The following is a 15,436-nucleotide window of genomic DNA, read 5'->3' as shown; positions in this document are numbered from 1 at the left end:
CCAAGGGACTCGCAGGAGTCTTCTCCAGCACCAGAGTTCAAAGGCTTCAATTCTTTGGCGCTCAGCCTTTCTTATGGTCCAGCTTTCACTGCCATACATTGCAACTGGGAAGACCATAGCCTTGACTATACGCACTTTTGTTGACAGGGTGATGTCTCTGCTTTTTAGTGTGCTGTCTAGATTTGCCATGGCTTTCCTCCCAAGGAGCAAGCGTCTTTTAATTTCTTGGCTACAGTCCCCATCTGCAGTGATCTTGGAGCCCAGGAAAATAAAATCTGTCACTACCTCCATTTCTTCCCCATCTATTTGCCAGGAATTGAGAGGGCCAGATGCCATGATCTTGGTTTTCTTAATGTTTAGTTTCAACCCAAGTTTTGCACTCTCCTTCTTCACCCGCAACAAGAGGCTCTTTAGTTCTTCTTCACTTTCTGCCATTAGAGTGGTATCATCTGCATATCTTAGGTTGTTGATGTTTCTTCCGGCAATCTTAATTCCAACTTTTGATTCATCTAGCCCTGCCTTTCTCATGATGTGCTCTGCATATAAGTTAAATAGGCAAGGCGACCGTATACAGCCTTGCCGGACTCCTTTCCCAATTTTGAACCAATCAGTGGTTCCGTGTCCAGTTCTCACTGTTGCTTCTTGGCCCGCATATAGATTTCTCAAGAGACAAATAAGATGGTCTGTTACGCCCATCTCTTTAAGGACTTGCCACAGTTTGTTATGATCCACACAATCAAAGGCTTTAGCATAGTCAATGAAGCAGAAGTAGATGTTTTTCTGGAACTCTCTAGCTTTCTCCATGATCCAGCGTATGTTAGCAATTTGATCTCTAGTTCCTCTGCCTCTTCTCCTGCCTGTACTTCTGGTAGTTCTCGATCCACATACTGCTGGAGTCTAGCTTGTAGAATTTTAAGCATAACTTTACTAGCATGAGAAATGAGTGCAATGGTGCGATAGTTTGAACATTCTTTGGCACTGCCTTTCTTTGGAATTGGAATGTAAACTGATCTTTTCCAATCCTGTGGCCACTGTTGAGTTTTCCAAATTTGCTGGCAAATTGAGTGTAGCACTTTTACTGCATCGCCTTTTAAGATTTTGAATAGCCCAGCTGGAATACTGTCACCTCCACTAGCTTTGTTGTTGCTCAGCTTTTCTAAGGCCCACTTCACTTCACATTCTAGGATGTCTGGCTCGAGGTCAGTGACCACCTCATTGTGATTATCAGGGACGTTAAGCTCATTCTTGTATAGTTCTTCTGTGTAATTTTGCCACCTCTTCTTAATCTCTTCTGCCTCGGTTAGGTCCCTGCCATTTTGGTCCTTTATCATGCCCATTTTTGCATGAAACGTTTCTTTCATCTCTCCAATTTTCTTGAAAAGATCTCTGGTCCTCCCTATTCTATTGTTTTCTTCTATTTCTTTGCATTGTTCATTTAAGAAGGCATTCTTATCTCTTCTAGCTATTCTTTGGAATTCTGCATTTAATTGGGCATATCTTTCTTTTTATCCCTTGCCTTTCGCTTCCCTCCTTTCCTCAGCTATTTGCAAAGCTTCCTCAGACAGCCATTTTGCTTTCTTGCATTTCTTTTTCTTTGGGATGGTTTTGGTTGCTACCTGTTCTACAATGTTGCAAACCTCTGTCCATAGTTCTTCAGGCACTCTGTCTATCAGATCTAATTCCTTAAATCTATTTGTCACCTCTACTGTATATTCAACAGGGATATGATTTAATTCATACCTGACTGGCCTAGCGCTTTTCCCTACTTTCTTTAATTTAAGCCTAAACTTTGCAACAAGAAGCTCATAGTCTGAGCCACAGTCAGCTCCTGGTCTTGTTTTTACTGACTGTATAGAGCTTCTCCATCTTTGGCTGCAGAGCATATAGTCAATCTGATTTCTGTGTTGACCGTCTGGTGATGTCCATGTGTAAACCCGTCTCTTGGGTTGTTGGAAAAGAGTGTTTGCTATGACCATCGTATTCTCTTGACAAAATTCTATCAGCCTGTGCCCTGCTTCATTTTGTACTCCAAGACCAAACTTGCCTGTTATTCCAGTTATCTTTTGGCTTCCTACTTTAGCATTCCAATCCCCCATGATGATAAGGACATCATTTTTTGGTGTTAGTTCTATAAGGTGCTGTAGGGCTTCATAGAACCGGTCAATTTCATCCTCTTCAGCACCGGTGGTTGGGGCATAGACTTGGACTACTGTGATATTGAATGGTTTGCCTTGGATTCGAACTGAGATCATTCTGTCATTTTGAGGATTGTATCCCAGTATTAAGGGGCGCGGTGGCTCAGTGGGTTAGGATGCTGAGCTTGTCGATCAGAAGGTCGGCAGTTTGGCGGGTCAAATCCCAAGTGCCGCGTAACAGAGTGAGCGCCTGTTACTCGTCCCAGCTTCTGCCCACCTAGCAGTTCGAAAGCACGTAAAAATGCAAGTAGAAAAATAGGGACCACTACGGTGGGAAGGTAACAGCGTTCCGTGCGCCTTTGGCGTCTAGTCATGCCGGCCACATGACCACGGAGACGTCCTCGGACAAACGCTGGCTCTTCGGCTATGAAACGGAGATGAGCACCGGCCCCTAGAGTCGGAAACGACTAGCACACATGTGCGGGGGAACCTTTACCTTTACCTTATCCCAGTATTGCTTTTCCTATTTTTTTATTGACTATGAAGGCTACTCCATTTCTTCTGAGGGATTCTTGCCCGCAGTAGTATACCTGATGGTCATCTGAATTAAATTCACCCATTCCTGTCCATTTTAGTTCGCTGATACCTAAGATGTCAACGTTTAGTCTTGTCCTCTCTTGTTTGACCACGTCCAGCTTTCCTTGATTCATGGATCTTACATTCCAGGTTCCTATGGAGAAAAAATCTTTACAGCATCGGACTTTCCTTTCACCACCAGACACATCCACAGCTGAGCGTCCTTTCGGCTTTGGCCCAGTCGCTTCATTCTTTCTGGCGCTACTAGTACTAGCCCTCTGCTCTTCCCCAGTAGCATATTGGACACCTTCCGACCTGAGGGGCTCATCTTCCAGCGTCATATCGTTTTGCCTTTTGGTACTGTCCATAGGGTTTTCATGGCAAAGATACTGGAGTGGTTTGCCATTTCCTTCTCCAGTGGATCACGTTTTGTCAGAACTCTCTGCTATGACCTTTCCGTCTTGGGTGGCCCTGCACGGCATAGCTCATAGCTTCATTGAATTACACAAGCCCCTTCGCCACGACAAGGCAGTAATCCATGAAGGGGTCATTCTATGTATATGCCTGCTTATTATTGCTTTCGCCCCCCCCCCCAAGCGGCATTATTACAAAGTCAGCTTATTGCCCCCAACAATCTGGGTCCTCATTTTACCTACCTCGGAAGGATGGAAGGCTGAGTCAACCTTGAGCCTGGTGGGACTCGAACCTGCACTAATTGCAGGCAGCTGGTGTTACTTAAGGAGGCATTAGCTCACTACTCCACCAAGGATATGTCTGGGTTTGTGATTAGAATTCTGGAATTTTATCTTTATAAGTTTGAAGGAGACTCTGAGACCATCCAGCCCAACCCCTCCTCTCTGCAGGAATCTCATTTAAAGCTTCTCTGACTGATGGCTGCTCATATTTTGCCTTAAAAGAATCAGTGAAGAGGAGACTAAGTTTCTCAGTTTTACTGGCTTAGCTCTAAAACTGCTCCTTCTTTTAGGATGTTTTCCCTCTCACTCAGCCAGTATCTCCTCTCTTGTGACTGAACTCATTTTTCCACATTTGACACTCTGGAATAATAGTGAGCACATCTTAAGCTTTTGTGTAACATATTGGAAGAGGGCTGAATCCTCCCTTCTCCCACTGACAAATTTTGTTAGTTGCTCCCAGACTCCTTCTGATTTTCAGCTCTTGTCTTTCCTCAAGGCTAAGAACAGCTCCTCTGACCTCTTCCTTGGCTTCACTGCCTTTCCCTAAAGCTGAGGTTGATTTTGTGCAAATTCTTCTCCAAGTGGGGTGCCTCGTGGTACTTGGGTTGGAATCTCCCCAAACCAGGGTGTGACTTCCTGAGATTCCTATGCATCTGTTTGCCTTCTTTCCATGATCATGTTAGTGCAGAGTCTCATTCAATTTCAAAACTATTTTTTTTATTAAAAAGTTTTACAATTTTTAAACACAATAAACTCCCTCCTCCCCCTCCCCTCTCCCCACCCCTCCCTTCCCCTCCCCTCCCCCCTCCCCGACTTCCCAGAGCTGAATACAGGGTATAATAATACAAACATAAACTAAAATATGCTAACAACAAAAATAAAACATTAAGTTCTATCAGACTTTAACTCTCCATAGTCATAATATTAATAAAGTAACAAATAACTAATCATACATCATGAAAATCCGCTACTTATTCAAATGCTAAATGAAACTTTTTAGTCCCATATTTATTCTGAATATATTCAATCCATCTTCTCCATTCCACAATATATCTCTGTTGAGATTGGTCTTTCAAATATGCTGAAATCTTTGCCATTTCCGCCAAGTTGGAAACTTTCAAAGTCCACTCTTCTATAGTCGGCAATTCCTCCTTCTTCCAATATTGCGCAACTAAAAGTCTTACCGCCGTAATTAGATGCAACATCAACTTAGTATCTTTAACAGTAGTATCTGTAATAATACCCAATAAAAACAATTGCGGAGAAAACTTTATCCTTTTCTTAAATATCTTTTGCATATTCCACCAAATTTTAATCCAAAAGGCTTTAACCTTTTTACAAGTCCACCATATATGAAAATATGTTGCATCCTCACAACCACACCTCCAACATTTGGGCTGGCAGTTCGGATACATTCTTGCTAATTTTTTAGGATCTAAGTGCCACCTATAAAACATTTTATAAAAATTCTCTCTTAAATTTTGGGCCTGTGTAAATTTTACATTTCTAACCCAAATCTTTTCCCAAGTATCCATTATTATAACTTCTTGAAAATTCTGGGCCCACTCTATCATACAATCTTTAACAAGTTCCGTTTCTGAGTCAATTTCTATCAATGCATTATATATCCTTTTTATATGTCCTTGACCTTGATCTCTAATTTGTTTTACCAAATTTTCATCAATCATTGAAAAAGCCAGCTTTCTGGTCCTCTTTCCATCTTGCCTGTAATTGCCCATACTGGAACCAAGTTTGTACAATCTTTTCTTCTTTTAAAATATTATATGGCTTTAATTGCCATACATTCCTTTCTAGACTTAAAATTTCCTTATATGTAGTCTCATCCTGTTTAAATCCCACATTTATATTTTCTATTGCATGTTTAGGTATTGCCCAAATTGGTATCTTATAATTTAACTTATGTCTATACTTTTTCCAAACTCGCAACAGTGCATACCATAATATATGTATCTTAAACACATTATCCACCTTCTTATCATACAATAAATATGCATGCCAACCAAATAACAAATCATGACCCTCAAGATTTAATAATCTCCCTTGTGTTAAATTAAACCAGTCACTTATCGATGACAAAGCAGCAGCCTCATAATATAATTTAAAATTAGGCATTTTAAGACCAACTCTTTCACGCGTATCTTGCATTATCTTAAATTTAACTCGTGGCTTTTTCCCTGCCCAGACAAATTTATTAATTCCTTTTTGCCATTCCTCCAAATTTAAATCCTTTTTAAGTATAGGTATCATTTGAAACAAAAACAAAAATTTTGGCAAAACATTCATCTTCACTGCTGCAATTCTTCCCAATAAAGACAATTGTAATTTTTTCCAACTATCTAGTTCTTTTTGTATTTTTCCCCATAACATTTCATAATTATTTTTATATAACTTCACATTTGAGGCTGACAAATATATACCCAAATATTTAATCTTTTTAACTATTTCAAATCCTGTTAGCTCTTCTAGAGCAGAATTGTGCTATGGTCATGTTCTTAGACAGTATTTTAGTTTTTTGTGTATTTATCTTAAATCCAGAAACTTTCCCATATAACATTATTATCTCCATCAATTCTACAACTGAATAATCCGGCTGAGTTACTGTAATAACCTGGTCGTCCGCAAACGCCCTCAATCTGTAATCCTGATCTCTTATTTGAATTCCCCTAATTTTATTTGAATCTCGTATTTTAATCAGTAATATTTCCAATGTTAAAACAAACAATAAAGGTGACAGCGGACACCCCTGTCTTGTACCCTTTTCAATATTACATAATTCTGTCAGACTGTTATTTACTATTATACGAGCTGTTTGCTTCTGATATATTGCCCTAATAGGTTGTAAAAATTTTCCCCAAATTCCATTTTCTCTAATACTTTCATCAAAAATTGCCAGTCCAATTGATCAAAAGCTTTTTCAGCATCCAAAAAGATCAGCGCTGCGGGGATCTGATTATTTCTTTCCAAGAATTCCAATAAATCTACAATATGTCTCACATTATTCTTCATTTGTCTACCACTTATAAATCCAGTTTGATCACTATGAATCACTTGCTGCATTACCTTCATTAATCTGTTGGCTAAAATTTTTGCAAATATCTTATAGTCAGTATTTAAAAGCGATATTGGTCTGTAGTTTTTGGCTTGGGTAGCATCCTGATCTTCCTTCGAGATCAACGAAATAAAGGCAGTTTTCCACGATGGAGGCACTCCTCCTCCCAATTGAATTGTCTTAAAGAATTCTCTTAAGGATTCCACCATTTCTAACTGTAAATTTTTATAGTAAACGGCAGTCAAACCGTCAGTTCTCGGTGCTTTACCCACTTTTCATTGTTTAATTGCTAAAAAAATTTCTTCGTCAGTTATCAATTGGTTCATCCCTTCCTTTTGTTCTTGTGTAAGAACAGGAATATTAGCTTTCAGCAAATATCCATCTTATCTACATCTCTAATCTTATCTCTAGCATACAACTTAGAATAAAAATCAACAAAAGTCTTTTTAATAAGATTCTGCTGATACACTACTTTACCCTTATGTTCTATTCTATCTATATTGCAAGCTCTTTGCTTCTTCCTTAACAAGTAAGCTAACCATCTACCCGGTTTATTAGCATTACAAAAAGTGTTATGTCTAGCATACCGTAGGTTAGTTGCCACTTGATCTGCCATTAACATATCAAACTGACCCCTTAATAAAGTAATTACCTCTTTGATCTTCCCATCAGATGGATTCAGAATTAAATCCTTTTCTTTTTCCTTAATTTCATCCTCTAATTCTTTCCTCTTAAATTCCAGTTTACGTCTATGTTTATTATTCAAATATATTAATACACCTCTCATATAAGCTTTACTTGCATCCCAAACCATCTCAATAGAAGTACCTTTATGCATATTAATTTTAAAAAAATTCTTTCATCTGTTTTTTACACTCTTCCACATTTTCCTGGTATCTAAACAAATTTTCATTTAGTCGCCAAGACCGTCTATCTCCATTATCTTTTTCTATCTCCAACCATACTGGACTATGATCAGATATAGTTCTTGGACAAATCTTGATCTTAATCCTAGGAAAAAAAATCATTAATAATTAATACAAAATCAATCCTGGAAAAAGATTGATGCCTGTCGGAGAAAAAAGTAAAGTCTTTTTCTTGCAAGTTCCTTTCTCTCCAAACATCTCTCAATTCCAAGTCATCCTTCATCTCAAAAAAAGATTTAGGCAGTTTAGCATGACTTGGCATACTTTTAAAAAGACCTCCCTTGTCCATTTGTACATCCAAGATGCCATTCCAATCTCCCATAAAAATACAAGATTTATAATCCCACTGAATGATCTTGCTGTGTAATAAATTGTAAAAATCTCCTTGCTGTTGATTAGGAGCATATAATCCAACCAAAAGCGTTGTCTTGCCTTCTATTAATAATTCAATTATAACATATCTTCCTTGTTTATCTGCTTCAATTAAACTCGCTGTTAAAGTATTCTTGACATAAATAACAACTCCATTTTTCTTATCAGGCGCAGAAGCAATAAACTGTGTGCCCAACCTAAAGTTTACCAAGTACTTTTGATCAACCGATCGAATATGTGTTTCCTGTAAGCAAAGAACATCATTTTTAAATTGCTTTAGATATTGAAATACTTTCTTTCTCTTATGTGGTGAATTTAGACCATTAACATTCCAGGTTAGAAGCTTTGTCGCCATCTTTTGCAACCTGAAGCTTTTGGAGCGCCTCTTCCAACATCACCTGCACTCTCTTTGGCTTCACTCCTCCCACTGCTTCACTGTAAGTAAGTTTTTGAGATGCAATCATAGCTCTTTGCTGTTCTTGCTCTTGTCTCATTCGTCTAGCTGCAGCGCATGTCATTCTTTGGTCTCTGACCTCCTCCGTTGGTACTGAAATCTGATCCACTCCTGTAGCTTTCTGGAATTCTCCATCTTTCAACTGCGTAACTCCTTCAGCACCTTGTATACTCTCGCTTTGTGGTTGACACTCTCCTTCGCCATTCTTCCTTTTAGATTCCAGAAGTGGTATGGGGCCTGCCTTCAAAATATTGGCATAAAAATCATGTACCTGTAAAACTGTGAGAAGACGGTATCTCGTGCCTGCATGCATCACCACCATACCTACTGGGATCTCCCATCTAAACTGGATATCCCGTCTTCTTAATTCTTCTGCCAGAAAAGCAAATTCTTTCCTTCTTCTTAAAATTCTTGGAGGGATCTCTTTCAAAATTAAAACTTCTTGCTCTGCAACTGTAAATTTATTATTGTAAAAGGCTTGAATAACCTCATTTCTAATTGCTCTGTTTGTAAAATTAACCACCACATCTCTAGGTAGCTTCCTTTGTCTTGCAATCCAGAAATTAACACGAAATATTTTATCTATATCCACCATAATATCTTCTGAGGAGCGTCCCAGAACCTGTTCAAAAGCTTCTGAAAATACCTTTTTCAAATTTTCCTTAGGGTCTTCTTTCAACCTAATTCTCTAATTCTCACAGCAAATTCCATCTCTCTATGCTGGACCAATAATAAATCGTCATCAATCTTTTCCATCACTGTTTCAGCATCCGTCATTTTGGCATCTAATCTCATATTATTTTGGCTAAGTTCTTCCACTTTCTCATCCAAACGTTCAATACAAACAGCCATGCCTTGAAATGCAAGTAAGATGTCTGCCCTTATTTCTGTATTCTTCTCCTCAATAAGCTCAGCTAATTGCAGAGATTGTTTTTTCAAAGCCTCTTGCAAAACATCCTGCAGATCTTTTATTGTCAAGGCTGGTGCGGTTGCGGTTGCCGGAGGGGGGGCATTAAAGCCTGTAATGAGGATTGCTGAACTGGCGAAGCCCCCGCGCTTCTAGGAACTTTAGTTGACTTGGCAGCCATTTTCACCCACTTAATTCTATTGCGCACTTTCACTTTCTGCACCACTTAAAAGTCTCCACAAAGTTTACTGAGTTAAAGTTCAAATACTTGCTCTGACAGCATTCTCCTGCACAGCTCTGCCTGCATTCAAGTAATCCAAAATTCACTCTTGCTGGCAGGGATGGTTGCAGCGTCCTGCTCTGCTCCAAAGCCTTGGAGCAAATGCGTCCCGGAGTCCGGAGCAAACTCAGGCTTCGGGGGGGCTCAACCCTTCAACCACCAGAGTTTCAACTCTGGCGGTCTGGGGGAGCTCTACCCCTGCCTGGGCGCTCACCCCCTCCTCTTCTCCCGAGGAGCGGGCTTCCGAGCCACCAAACAGCTGATCGTCGCTGTTTTTGGCAGTTCTACGGAGACAGTGGGGCTGACAGCCAAAATGGTTGCCATCAACGGAGCCTTGCCACCCGGAAGCCCCAATTTCGAAACTATTTTAAATCATTTTTACAAATATGCTTATTTTGTATCCCTCACCCTTCTTCCAGTGCATCATTAACGTAAAGTATATGAGAAACTCTAGTTTTTCAAGTCCTAAAACTCAAATATTTTTCTACTGCTTTTTTCCCCATCAATTACTCTCTATGAAGGAATCATAATTTTTTCTCTGGAATCTTGGTATTGTTTAGCTCAGATTTGCCTGAGAATTTATAAACATTGCATCAAATCTTGCATCACAGGGATTTATCGACTCTTCTGAATTAATGACAACATAGAAAAATAGATCACTAAGGACAAATTATTATTCAAGCTACCAGTTTTGTGAGAAATATTAAATTATTAAAAATTATTTTACTGTTTTTTTGTCAACAAGAGTAAAATATAAAACAGAAAAAAGAGAAAAACATGCATCCAACTCTAATAACAACAAAATTGTGCATGTGTTTACAAAAAAGGGGAAAAAATGACCCAAATGTCAAATACGTAAATCTAACATTGGAAGAAATAATTTATCTTCAAAATTTTTATAGAATCCACTCAATAAACCATCAGATCCTGGTACTTTCCCTGTCTTCGCTCTGCTAATGTTGTTTTAAAGGTTGTTATTGGTCTATTCACAATTTCTTATAATTTTCCAATAATTTAGGAAGATTTTTAGTCAATATGTAATCATTGATATTTTCCAAGGAGATTTCCTGTTTCTTATATAAATTGGTATAATAGTTCCAAAAAAGCCTTTGAATATTTTTTACTATATATGTACATTTTATTTCCTTCCTGAAGTTTAGTTATTGTCTTCTTTTGTGTTTCATTTTCTTAATTTATATGGCAACCATTTCCCTGGTTTATTTGCATATTCAAAAAATATGAAATACTGTATTTCAATTTCTTTTCAATATCTGTAACAGTCAACAAAGAAATTTGTTGGTTAAATATATTTAAATTTTACTATTAGCTAGTAAACTATTAGTTTACTAGTAGTTAAATTTATTTGGTTAAGTATATTAAGATCTTCTAATGATTTCTGAAGCTCTCTTTCCTTCAATTTGATTTCTTGTAACACATTTAGATTTTTCCATCCATCTTCTTCTCAACCGCTGTATTGTACTATAAGATATCCTCTAATGACAGCTTTACAAGTGTCCCTAACTCTTCTCAAGTTGGTTCCCTTATCCAGATTATTATTAAAATAATGTTGAAGTACTTGCTTACATTCTTTAACAATCTGTGGCTTCTGCAAAACAGACTCATTTAATATAATAATAATAATAATAATAATAATAATAATAATAATAATAATAATAATAATAATGATGATGATGATGATGATGATGATGATGATGATGATGATAATGTTGTTGGAAGGGACCTTGGAGGTCATCTAGTCCAACCCCCTGCTCAGGCAGGAAACCCTATACCATTTCAGGCAAATGGCTTTCCAGTCTCTTCTTAAAAACCTCCAGTGTTGGAGCATTCACCACTTCTGGAGGCAGGTGGTTCCACTGGCTAATTGTTCTAACTGTCAGGAAGTTTCTCCTTAATTCCAGGTTGCTTCTCTCCTTGACTAGATTCCATCCGTTGCTTCTTGTCCTGTTTTCGGGTGCTTTGGAGAATAGCTTGACTCCCTCTTCTTTGGGGCAGCCCCTGAGAGATTGGAAGACTGCTATCATGTCACCCCTCACTCTTCTCTTTGTTAAACTACACAATTCCAGCAACCGTTCCCTATATGTTTTAGCCTCCAGTCCCCCAATCATCTTCGCTGCCCTTCTCTGTACTCTTTCTAGAGTCTCAACATCTTTTTTACATCGTGGTGACCAAAACTGGATGCAGTATTCCAGGTGTGGCCTTACCAAGGCATTGTAAAATGGTATTAGTACTTCACCTGATCTTGATTCTATCCCTCTGTTAATGCAGCCTAGCACTGTGTTGGCTTTTTTGGCAGCTGCAGCACACTGCTGGCTCATATTGAAGTGATTCAATATGATTAGATCATTTTATTAATAATCTAAGAGAAGTTATTGTTGCTTTTCTCTCTTCCTTACAGAGAAATAAATACTCTATTCCACTCCTCTGTCACTGTTAGTTCAGTTGGAATCCAAGGGAGGGGGAGTATCCAGTTTCCTGCACATAGCCAATAATTAACACCCAAAAAGAAATAATATTAATAATAAAAACATTTGCAAAATGTAAAGTTAAAAGTAGAGGTATCCTTTGAGAACTAAGGCTGGATGGGCAGGGTGGGACCCTCCTCCTTTTGTCGAGCTTCCCAGGGAGATGAAATCCACTGAATAATCTCCCCCACCCCGACCCCAGCTAGGCACAACCATCCAAGGCACTTCAGGGTAATTTCACATCTCTCCTTCTCCAGTCCAGGAGTAAACCAGCTACAGAAGCCAGCTTCTAGTACCCAAAGCAGCCGTTTGTCCAGCAGAGCAGAGAAATGCTCACCTGCTTCAGAATGCCATTTCTGGGCCGAGTTCTTGAGTACCATTTTTAAGATAGTTTTTATCCACTTACGGTAGTTATCATACCAGCCACCCCTGACTTAACTTGATTACTAATCACATCACATACAATTAGTACTAAAAATAAAGTTATATCACCAGCATTTAGGAAGTGTACTGATTTATGAGGATAACTTTTGGGATGGGGGGAAGAGAAGCTGCCCAAGGGAGGGTCAGACAAGAGGGGGGGGGAATCCTGCAGCTGCATAAAAGGGCAGAAACTGAAACTCAGAAAGATCCTCCCTAACTTTTCTGGCTGAAAAAAGAGGTTGTACTTTATACTTTCAGACTTGCAAAATTCTGTTAATGTAGGATTACTGTCAGAACCCACCTCAACCCACATCTTAAGAAAGTAGAACTCTTGGAGACACTTCCTTCCAAGCAGGAACTTTTACTAAGAAATAGGAGATAGAAGGCATAATAGACAGGATCTGAGGGATTCCCTTACATCTTAATCATTTTAAAGTGCCCCCAAGCAAACCCCACCCCACAGTTCATTCGGTCAGTTCCAGATCAGCCAAGCTCCAGGTGATAAGTCCATCGTGGGAAAGGAAAGATAACATCAATCTGGTTCCGTTTGCACCGGGAACATTTCCACAACTCCTCATACCTCGTTCGGAGAATAAACCAGATCCCGGAGGGTTGTATCTTTTCCCCCACCCCTTTTTCTAGTTGCCCAGTAAGGGAGGGAAGTTCACAGAGAATGCATAGCATAAAAAGCAATTTGTTACATTGTAATGGATAGCAGAGGGACACAGTGGCTCAGTGGGTTAGGACGCTGAGTTTGTTGATCAGAAGGTCAGCAGTTTGGCGGGTTGAATCCCAAGTGGCGCGTAACAGAGTGAGTGCCTGTTACTCGTCCCAGCTTCTGCCAACCTAGCAGTTCGAAAGCATGTAAAAATGCAAGTAGAAAAATAGGGACTACTATGGTGGGAAGATAACAGCGTTCCGTGCGCCTCTGGCATTTAGTCATGCCGGCCACATGACCACGGAGACATCCTTGGACAAGCGCTGGCTCTTCGGCTTTGAAATGGAGATGAGCACCGGCCCCTAGAGTCAGAAACAACTAGCATGCATGTGCGGGGGAACCTTTACCTTTACCTTTTAATGGATAGCAGACAGGTTGATAAACAAAAGGGTACATTTATGGAGGAAGTGAAAACAATAAAACCCACATGCCTGTCCCTTCTCCCCCTTGAGAATGACAGAATCCAGGGGAAGATGAGATTTGGTTTTAGCACAGAGGAGATAGTTAGAAATGAAATATAAATGGATTCTGACAATTACAATACAGTAGAATTAGCTCATGTAGTCAGGTTTCCTATCTTGAAAATCCATGCTTACTAGTTACTATATTGTTTTCAAGGAGCTTATAAATCATCTCTTTTTTCTGTTATTCAATTTATTTGTCACCTGCTCTAGAATGCTCCCTATAATTGACATATAATTGTCAATTATATTTTCTCAATATATATTTTGTCAGTATATGATTGACAAATTTTATTCTACATTTTGTGTTCATTTATGAAGATAGTGGCAACACCTATTCTAATTAAGCATATTTGCAAGTTACACAACTGCAGAACAAAGATTCAACTGTGGGGTAAGAAAATTTTTAAAATTCCTGAATGTTCCAATTCTAGTTTCATCCCTTTCTGGAGAAGAATCAGCTTTGGAATATTTCTGAGAGAAAAATGTATTGGGATCAAAATGGAGAGTTAGCAGCAGATCTGGGCATCTCAATCCGGTTGTTTCTCCCCAAGAAGGATCCCAGGAGAGAGATTCTGGGGAGGTTTGAAAGACAGAGGCTTACTATCAGCCAATATGCTCTTTCACGGCTAAAGTTGCTCAACAAGGTGGGAGAAATTTCTGTGTCTTTTCTCTGTTTTCCAAAGCCTGAGGGTCCATTTCAAGCAGACTCAGCCTATTCCTCAAGGTGGCTGACCATTCTGGAGAATTGAATCTGGGGAGTAGAAACCAGATTGTTTTCTTAGACTGCTTGGGAGGCTTCAGTACTATTCTATTTTGTGGACCATCTACACTTTAGTGTCTCCATCAAACCCACTGTCAGAACTGCCATTCTGCTCTTTAGCCTTGCTTCACTAGATGCCAGCCTGCCATAAACTGTGGCGGGGAGGGAGCTGTTGGTTAGGGGGAAGAGAAACCATTCATTGTCCTGCGATATCAGCTCACCCTCTCAAGGCCAGAGGCCTGGGAGTGGAATGTAATGGTTCACCATCCAGCCTGCCATTGCAGGGACTGTTACCCAAACAATTCCTTTGACTGTAACTGGACAATAAGGAGATAACAGGAATGAAAAAGGGAAAGTTATCTGGGGAACCTTCGTGCGAAAAACATTAGTTCTGGGTTTGCTTTACTGTAACCAGTTGGCTTTAGTTAAAGTACAAATGCAGTTGAGGGTCTTTCTTTCCTGAAGAACCAAGTCAGGGCAGACCTGACACCTGCAAGGGCTGGGGAATGTGTTCTTAGTAGCCTCAGGTTTGTGTGTTTGTACACAAATAGCAAAGAAGAAGGTGATTCTGTTGGGCAGTGCCTGAATTCACATTTGGACAGAATCAGATGAAATTAAATAATTGGATGGAGGTCCTTTGGCCCCTTTGGGAGAGAAGCTTCATCTTGTCCTGCTTGAGGAAAAGTGTCCCCTGAAAGGGCAGGTTCATAGTCTGGGAGAGAACGAGACCAGACCTGGTCAGAGTGATCCCTGCCTCTTCCCCACCCCACTTTGGGACAGAGCAATAGGCCTTCTGCTCCTAGGAAGGAGGTCCAAAGTTTTCAGTTGACATGGAATCCTCATTAATATGCCCATAGGTTCTCACTTAATGCTTCCATCTTTTCTGACTTCCATCCCTCCTGACTGAATGAGTAGAAAAGTCCTTTCTTGCAATGTCCTTTCTTGCAATGTTAGAAACCAAAAGTAAAAGGGGGGAATCTGAAGAATCTGCCAGCTATTATATCTCCTCCATTTTATTTTATTTTTTGTTTGTTTGTTTGTTGATTAAAATTTATTGGCCATCCATCTTACCATAAGGTAACTCTGTTTGGAATGAGCCAGAGATTTCATATTTAGCTAAGCAAAGACCAGAATGGAGGTTCAGTGTTTACCTCCATTTTCCATGGAGGGTGA

This window comes from Vipera berus, assembly GCF_964194415.1.
Source record: "Vipera berus genome assembly, contig: HAP1_SCAFFOLD_28, whole genome shotgun sequence".
NCBI lineage: Eukaryota > Metazoa > Chordata > Lepidosauria > Squamata > Viperidae > Vipera > Vipera berus.
This window is presented reverse-complemented; position numbering follows the sequence as displayed.